At 41.8% G+C, this 9,323-nt stretch overlaps 1 protein-coding gene across 3 annotated transcripts in view; it reads left to right on the top strand.

Annotated features, from left to right (window-relative positions):
- Window positions 1-1,084: 1,084 nt before the first annotated feature.
- Window positions 1,085-9,323, top strand: part of LOC109918582 (sorbin and SH3 domain-containing protein 2-like) — a 101,642-nt gene continuing 93,403 nt past the window's right edge. For all 3 annotated transcript variants that reach the window (XM_048604040.1, XM_048604039.1, XM_048604038.1), the window contains exon 1: window positions 1,085-1,260. The gene's annotated coding sequence lies outside the window, so the exon portion shown is untranslated. The remainder of the gene's footprint in view (window positions 1,261-9,323) is intronic.

Here is a 9,323-nt window from a genome sequence, read left to right as displayed (position 1 = left end):
AATGAGACCTGGCATATATTCCTCGTACACAAGTCAGTTAAAATAAGCATTCAGGTGCAGCATGCAGTGAAGAAGGCAAATGATGTTTTAGCCTTCACAGCGAGAGATTACAAGTGCAGGAGCAGAGGTATCTTGCTCCAATTGCTTACCAAACTACCTCCTGAGATGGTAGGACTGGTGTATAAAGAACAAATAGGTCAGTTAATATTCTATTCACTGGCATTTAGAAGCATGAGGAGGAATTTCATAGAAACCTAGAAAGTTCTAACAGGACTAGACAGAATAAATGCAGGAAGACTATTCCCACTGACCAGGGAGCCTAAAACCAGGGGTCACAATCTAAGGTTAAGATTTAAGGCATTTAGGACTGAGACGATTAAAATTCACTTCATCCACAGAGTGGTGAGCCTACAGAATGCTCTGCCAAACACTGAATGTTTTCAAGAAAAAGTTAGATATAGATCATTTTTCTAAAAGGATCAGAGAGTATGGGGAGAGTGCAGAAACAGGATACAGAGTTGAATGATCGGCCGTGAGTGTGTTGAATGCCAGAGCAGACTCGAAGGATTGAATGGCTTACTCTTGTTCCTATTTTCTGTGTATGTTTCTCAGTTTTCTTTGATGAAAAGCTGAATCTATGCTCACTTCCTTACTAACCCAATTGCATGCTCAAAACATAAGTTTATTCTTGTAAATTCCTATCATCTGCCTATGGCTTAATGTGTCACATGCCTCTAAGTCTATTTTGTAATATTTTTATGTGGAAACTCTAACAAATCTAAGAGTGAGTACAAATATTTTGAAAAACAATGAAGGACAGTCAACGCTGAAATGTTCAAAAAGTTCTTAAACACAGACTAATCTCTCCACCAAGGTTTTACAATGCTCCACAGAATCTGTTGGCTGAAATGTTGCTGGGAGATTTTCCACAGGTAATTTATTTCAGTGAAGAGATGGATTCTAATATTTACTCATCGTAAAAAAGTTGAACTTTGCCTCTAAGCAATCCGGAAATACTACTCTGGTTTTCGCAATCGAAGCAATTTAAATTATACGCAAGCACCCGGAAGAACCAAATTCATGATTTTCTCTTCTACTTTCACAGAAATGCTTACTTATTTGAACTTAGGGAAAAAAAAACAAAATTAGATATCATACAGAATCATAGACTTGTGAAATAATGACCTGAAGTTCCACTTTCTTTTACCTTTGAAAGAAACATTCTTTGCTCCTCTTTGGAAACATACTTGACATTGTAAGGTAAGTGGCCATTACTTCTTACTTGACATGATGCCTCTGGCTACACTCCATCATGCACTGTCAATAACATTTTACGGTTCTTAACATCAGATTTATTTTGACACACTTATTATAGCCAAATGATCTATGAAGAAAGCCATATTGTTTAAGTTGTTGTAAATGTTCAGACCTTTTAATAGTAAACTCATGGAACTTATCATTTTGTTCTCATCGGAGATTGATTTTATTGGGCCTTGTGCTCTGTGACTGACTATAATGGGACTTCATCAAGATCGTTGGAAACATTAATGATAGGAAACCAGCCATTCATGTTCGCAACTCCACATGCAGAGTCTTGCATGCATTGAGTTTACATGTTTCTGTAATTTGAATTCACGTACCTCATAATTTTCTAGTCATTAAAATTAATGAAAATAAATTCCTAGTTTTCAAGCAAGAAAAGCTGTTAAAATATAATGCAGGCATTTCAACACAGTAACTCCAAATATTATAATTTTATACCAGATTTTCTAAAGATATGCTCAGAAAGGTTTTATAAGAACATAATTAGACTAATATAACTAGAGAAAGAAACAGAAAATGCTGGAAATGTTCAACATTCAAATACAGCTGGAATGAATAGGAAAGGATCACAGTCCTTTACTGGTCAACAATTTGTGATGATCAAAAGCACATTTGAGAGGTCTGTGACAGATATACTGGGAGATACCAAAATTTGTGGAGAACTCATAAGTTCCTGCTTCTCTACAATGTACTTGGCCAGTACAGGGATAGCTACTCAAAGAAAAGGGGTATCCCCTCATGAGACAATTAAGAAACACACTGACAGATGATTAGCAAAAGTAAAATACTACCCATTGCAGGCCAGACCATAGGCTTTCTGAAGATAAGGTTTTAATGCCTGGACTGCTTCAGTGGGGTCTTTCAGTATAGCCCAGAACCAGGTGTTCCACATCATTGTGGTAAGCTGCGTCCTTCACAATTTGAGCTGACAAAGAGGTCAGGGATAGCTTATATATAGAAGCAATGTGGGAATGAGAGCTGTCCTCTGAAGATGAAGATAAGGCTGAAGATCTATAGAATGTCCAGGATAGCCATTCAGAAGAAGCAGAAATAGCAATATTTTGGAGAGCCTAAAAAGCCAGAGACAGGTTAATTACCACCCACTTCCAGGGCGACTGAGCTGAGTTGAGATGTTTTTCTACACCGAAGTTGCTCATCAGGCAGGCACTTTACATTCTGAATATGAAAAATCTAATTGGTTTTATTGCTGATCTTCACATTTGGTATTCCATAATGAATTATTCTTTTTGATGTCTGAATCAAATCTTCAGTCAAACCAATGTTAAATTAGCTATGCATAAGCTGCTCTATCAGAATTAGGGGAAAAAAAGCAACAGTAAGATAGTGCACTTACATCACTTGGCTCTAATGTTATTTGGCCGTGAATCTATTCGAGAGGCTATGACAAATGCCGGACATGTAGTCTACTCCCTGATCGGAGATACCAGATTAACACACATCCTTAGGAAGCTCCTTTTGATCCCTCCTTCAGCTGTTTCTCTGCATTGCTTCAACATGCTCTGAGACTGTAACATAGCCTTGATATGCCTAACAATCCTCTATGCCGGTGTTGAACTGAAAAAGTTAGCACTCTGTGAGCCTTTTTAATCCAAACCATTACTTTATGAGGTATATTGAACAATGTGTTGAGGGCAGGCCTTGATATCTTTCCTGTACATCACTTTTAACCTTAGTGTTATCCTTATTAACATGCAATGCCTTGCCTACAATCGTCGATGTTAAGATTCAACCATCCCTGATGGATGAGGCTAGCTGCAGTCACTGACTTGATTACAAGAGTGATACTTGGACTTCAGGGGTTAAGTTATGAGGAAAGATTATATAAATTAGGCCTGTTTTCTCTGGAATGTAGAAGACAAAATGGTGATCTGATTGAAGTCTTCGTGGTATTAACAGGAAACGGTGAGGTAGATAGTGTTGATCTATTTCCATTGGTTGGGAATTCTAGAACTGGGGTCATAGTCTGAGAATTAGGACCAGACCATTCAGGAGAGGTGTTAGGAAGCATTTCTACACACAAAGTGTGGTAGATGTTTGGAACTCTTTTCCACAAATGGCAGTGATGCTGGATCAGTAATGTAGCACTGAAGATCATTCTTGTAAACTGATGTTGTAACCTCTCCAAGGCCAATATATCCTTTCTAAACTGTAGTGCCCAGATTTGCTCACAGTACTACAAGTGAGGTCTAATTAGGGTTTTGTATGCCTGCAGCATAACTTTTGTATCCTTGTGTTCGAGTCCTTTAGATTTAAAGGAGTTATCTTGTCTCAATTTTCTCCCCTCTGGTCCAGGAACTGGTCCACCTCCTCCAAAACTTCCAATTCCCTGGTCCTCAACACCTCATCTTCACCATGGATGTCCAGTCCCTATATACTTGCATTTCCCATGCAGATGGCCTAAAAGTCCTCCGCTTCTTCCTCTCACGCAAGCCCAGCCAGTCCCCCTCCACTGACACCCTTATCCGCTTAACTGAACTCGTCCTTACCCTTAACAACTTCTCTTTCAACTCCTCCCACTTCCTACAGACAAAGTGGGTGGCCATGGGTACTTGCATGGGCCCAAGCTATGCCTGCCTCTTTGTAGGATACGTGGAACAATCCGTCTCCCGTAGCTACACTGGCCCCATCCCCCACCTCTTCCTCCATTACATCGATGACTGTATTGGCACCGCCTCATGCTCCCACAAGGAGCTCAAACAGTTCATCAACTTTCTTAACACGTTCCACCCCAACCTTAAGTTCACCTAGACCATCTCCGATACCTCTCTCTCCTTCCTGGACCTCCCTGCTTCCATCTCTGGCAACCACCTGGAAACTGATATCTATTTCAAGCCTACTAACTCCCACAGCTACCTAGACTACACCTCCTTTCACCCACTTTCCTGCAGGAATGCCACCCCTATTCCCAATTCCTTCGCCTCCGCCACATCTGCTCCCGAGATGAATCATTCCACTCCCGGACATCCTAGATGCCCTCATTTTTCAAGGACTGCAATTTCCTCTCCACAGTGGTTGGAAACACCCTCGACTGCATCTCTCGCATTTCCCGCAACTCATCCCTCACAACCCCTCCCCGCAACAACTACCAAAGCAGAATCTCCCTCATCCTCACGTACCACCCCATCAACCTCCGGATTCGACGCACCATCCTCCGTCATTCCCGCCACCTGCAATCTGACCCCACTACCAAGGACATTATTCCCTCCCCACCCTTTTCTGCCTTCCGAAGGGACAGCTCTCTCCATGACTCCTTTGTCCGTTCCACACTCCTCAATAGCCCCACCACCCCTCGTACTTTTGCCTGCAACCACAGGAAGTGCTACACCTGCCCCTACACCTCCCCCCTCACCTCCATCCCAGGGCCCAAGCAAACCTTCCACATTAAACGGATGTTCACCTGCACATCTGCTATGTGGTATACTGTATCCACTGTTCCCGATGTGGCCTCCTCTACATCGGGGAAACCAAGCGGAGGCTTGGAGACTGCTTTGTGGAACACCTACGCTTGGCTCATGACAAATGACTGCACCTCCCAGTCACGAACCAGTTCAACTCCCCCTCCCACTCCTTGGACGACATGTCCATCCTGGGCCTCCTCCAGCGCCACAACAATGCCACCCGAAGGTTGCAGGAACAGCAACTCATATTCCACCTGGGAAACCTGCAGCCCAATGGTGTCAATGTGGACTTCACAAGCTTCAAAATGTCTCCACCCCCAACCTCATCCCAAGACCAGCCCAGCTTATCCCCGCCTGCTTGACCTGTCCGTCTTTTCTCCCACCTATCCACTCCTCCCACCTCAACCCCCATCCCCACCTCCTACCTGCCAGCCTCGTCCCCGCCTCCTTGACCTGTCCGTCTTCTCTCAACTGACCAAGCCCCATCCCAATTCCCTACCTACACTCACCTTTACTGGCTCCATCCCTGCCTCCTTGACCTGTCGTCTTCTCTCCACCTATCTGCTCCTTTATCTACCTTCCATCGTCGCCTCCCCCTTCTCTATTTATTTCAGAGCCCACTTCCCCTCCCCCAGTTCTGAAGATTGGTCCAGACCTGAAGCATCAGCTTTCCTGCTCCTCTGATGCTGCCTGGCCTGCTGTATTCACCCAGCTCTACACCTTGTTATCTCTTTATTAAAAATTACTTTTCCTTTTTATCTGTGTAGCTTTGTTTAAAACAAATGTGAGGATATTTTCAAAGGGAAAAGGAGTGAAAAATCAACCTGACAATTCCTTTAAAATTATTTGCATACATAAAAATTTAACTGGCATTCCCTCCATGACAAATTAAATATTTGAAGTTACTTGTGAGCACAGCATTCAACAGTTGACCAATGCTTTATTGAAATATATTTGCTGTTTGGAAAGCTTTCAAAATTTCAATTAATGGTAAGCAGTTTTTGATAAAATCTTCCATTTACTGGCCCTCTCATACATGTAACCCATGCCCTTTAAGATAAGTATTACTCAGTACTTTGCAGCAACAATAAGAGGCTTCCTTTATAGACACTTTTAATCAACCATTTCAGATGTAATATGCTGGAGTAGGTGGGACTTGAACCCTGGCCTTCATAATGCAAAGGTTTGGATACTGCCAGTGCACTACATGAATTTAAGGCTTGATTTATAGATTAAGGCCGATTTTAACAGTTCCCATGACCAGTCACTGGGTTACGTTCCTTCAGCTGCTTTTTGAGCATCCTCTGATCGTTCTGTCCGGTGGAGAAAAAATTGTCTGCAGTGTAAAACAAGATGTCAGCCCATTATTACCCCTTCCCTACCAAGCATCGAGGGTATGAGAAAAAGTCATTGGAGTTCTTGAATTAGAAATGCTCCGGGGTGTTGTTGAGGGGTGGGGACTTTGGGGAAAAGGGTCAAAATAAATCAAAAGAATGAAGGAATGGAATGTAAGTTATGATGCAAAAACTGGAGACAAGGAATGAAAAGCCCTGGTTGTTATGAGGAAATCAACTTAGCAAAGGACTGTTTTGTAATTCCATGAAGACGATAAGTTGATATTTTGTAATTTAAGGAAATTGAACTTCATATCGTTTGATCTATTTGATTAATACTCAGCAAAACAATATGGGCTTTATCTAAAAGAATAAATTATTAATGTTCACTACCTGACTAAGACCTTGAGAAAATAATAGTTAGTTTTATTTATTACGTCCCATAGGTGGAATATTATAAAGAACCTGAACAACATGGGTGAGAATTCTGGCAGAATCATGCAAGACATCTGGCAAGACCTATCTCAATGTCAGGATTGGACTTTAGTAAAGCCCTTGACAGGGTTCCAAATAGTAGACTGGTTAATAAAGCTAGATTACATGGGATTCAGGGAGATCTTGCCAATTGGATAAAAAGTTGGCTTTTCGATAGGAGACAAAGGATGGTGGTGGAGAGTCGTTTCTTGGACTGGAGACCTGTGACAAGTGTTCAGCAGGGAACAGGGCCGGGTCCACTGTTGCTTGTCATTTATATCCATGACTTGGATGAGAATTTAGAAAGCATGGTTAGTAAGTTTGCAGATTGGGGCTGCGGGCTGAAGTGCATGTCAACAACAGTGCCGGGGAATCTTCAGTTGAGGAAAATGGGGAGAATATCGGAAGTTCCCTTGTCGAAGTTGGCGGCATTGGAACAAATGCAATGGAGACGGAGGAACTGGGAAAATAGAATAGAGTTTTTATAAGAAGCAGGGGGCAAGGATGTATAATCCAGGTAACTCTGGGAGTCAGTGGGTTTATAGCAGATATTGGTGTCCAGTCTATCCCCAGAAATGGAAACAGAGATATCAAGAAGGGAATGGAGGAGTCAGAGATGGACCAAGTGTAGGTGAGAGCGGGTGTAAATTGGAAGTGAAAAATGATAAATATTTCCAATTCCAGTTGAGACAGGGAGGCAGCACCAATGATATCATTGATATACCAGAGAAAGAGTTGTGGGTGGGGGCCAGAATCGGACTGGAACAAGGAATTTTCCAAGTACCCCATGAAGAGACATGCATAACTGAGGCCAAGGGCATACCCATGGCCACCACTTTGACCTGAAGAAAATGAGAGGCATTAAAAGAAAAGTTGCTCAGCGTGAGGATGAGCTCAGCCATGTGGAGGAGAGTGGTGGTGGATGGAGACCGTTCAGGCCTTTGTTCCAGGAAGAAGTGGAGAGCCCTGAGGCCATCCTGGTGGGGAGTGAATGTGTAAAGGGATTGCATGTCCAGGGTAAAGAGGAGGCAGCTGGAGCACACAAACCAGAAATTCGGAAACTAGCATAGAGCGTCTGAGGAATCATGGATGTAGGTGGGCAGGGATTGGGCCAGGGGAGAAAAGACTGAGTCAAGGCAGAAAGAGATGAGTTCTGTTGGGCAGGAGCTAACAGAAATAATAGATCTGCCCAGGCAGACCTTGTCAGTGAACTTTGGGAAGGAGGTAGAAGTAAGCTGTATGGGATTGGGGGTCTATCAGCTTGGAAACAGTGAGGGAGAAATTGCCAGATGAAATGAGGTTGGTGGCCGTGGTCCACTTTAAAGTCTATATGCCACGAGCAAATTGGCTTTGTGGCTGCTGGGCCATTATGTTGCCAGTAAGGGGAAATGCTGACACATTTTCCAGTGCATACTAGTCTTTTAAAGAAACACCAAAATCTGCCAGTCTTTTGGCAGAAGTTCATTAATGAGGCAATTTTGGTAAGAGATACTAAGAAATATCTTTCGGTCTTGCAGCCAAAAATCTCAATACAATTTGCACTGAGCCAAAAATGTAGATCCAGCCCCAAGTCACTAACTAATTGTTTGTATCAATTTGTTTTTCATCGTCTGTGACATCATCTAAACCATTTAAAACATTATTGCATGACAAAGATTGAGGTTATTTCAAACTCGCTCATACAGTGAATATTCTCAAGAATTTGGTAATAGGGTAAAGGAATTCGGGCAATGAATTAAAATAAGGTCATGTTTCAATGCTTTTAAAGATATCCTATTTCATCAGATACCACAGCAATTTTTTTTTATCAGCAGTAGAGAAAATCATGCATTTATAGCCCCCATGCCGGTTTATCTGATATAGTTGTTGATTCATTAAAGCTTATTCTTGTGCTGTTGGTATTTAATTGTTGACTGCAAGAAGACACCTCACTGCCATCTTCTACTGGGCAATTGGGGATGGGCAATAAACATTGGCCTAGCTAGCAGTGCCCACATCCCCTGCATGAAGAAGAAAACAAAACAAAAAAGAACTGAGCTGTCAAAAATAAAATTGTAAGGGTGTAAAGAACTAAGCATTCTGATTTAGAAGGTTTCACAATTAGAATTGGATTGGAATTTGAGTTTTGAATCAACTATGACTTCATGCTGACCAAATGTCAAAATCAGTGCCAAGAAATGTAAAGACTTGTTTTGAGAGATTGTTATAGATGTTGAGAGACATGGAAAGGAGTGTTCTTGATTGGGAAACACAGGCACATTTCTATCTACTCAGATAAAAGGAAATACTATCAACTGTGAGGTAAACAAAGGTGTGAATTGTAAAACCAGTCACTATATAACAAAATTCCATAGATATGAAGGGTGGGACAGTGAGGATAATGTTGGTTTCTTGTTACACCAAATACAAATGTAATGGAATATTCAGAGGAGGTGCATGTTATTGAACAAGCTTCCTGAGCTGTGTTAACGATTTTGACTAAATTTGACATTTTTCAGTGGTTGTTGTATTCAACAATAGGGATGTTAGCGTAGAGAGAATTAGAGATATTTTCACTTCAGGCACATAATATCAACAACAAGCAGGCTCAATTAAGCATAGCATAACTTAGATATGCTGCAAGTACTTTGCTAAAGAATTTTCCTTTATATCAAAACTCAGAAGTGTACACTTTAACTTCCCACAGTAGCCACGCATGCTGCCTTCAAGTTAAATTTCAAACTGGGGTGATCGTGGCTTGAGATAGCAGGAACTGCTGATGCTGGAGAATCTG

Source organism: Rhincodon typus, chromosome 12 (assembly GCF_021869965.1).
Source record: "Rhincodon typus isolate 14 chromosome 12, sRhiTyp1.1, whole genome shotgun sequence".
In the NCBI taxonomy this organism is placed as follows: Eukaryota; Metazoa; Chordata; class Chondrichthyes; order Orectolobiformes; family Rhincodontidae; genus Rhincodon; species Rhincodon typus.
Note: the sequence above shows the minus strand (reverse complement) of the source record. Positions and strands in the feature narration are given on the sequence as shown.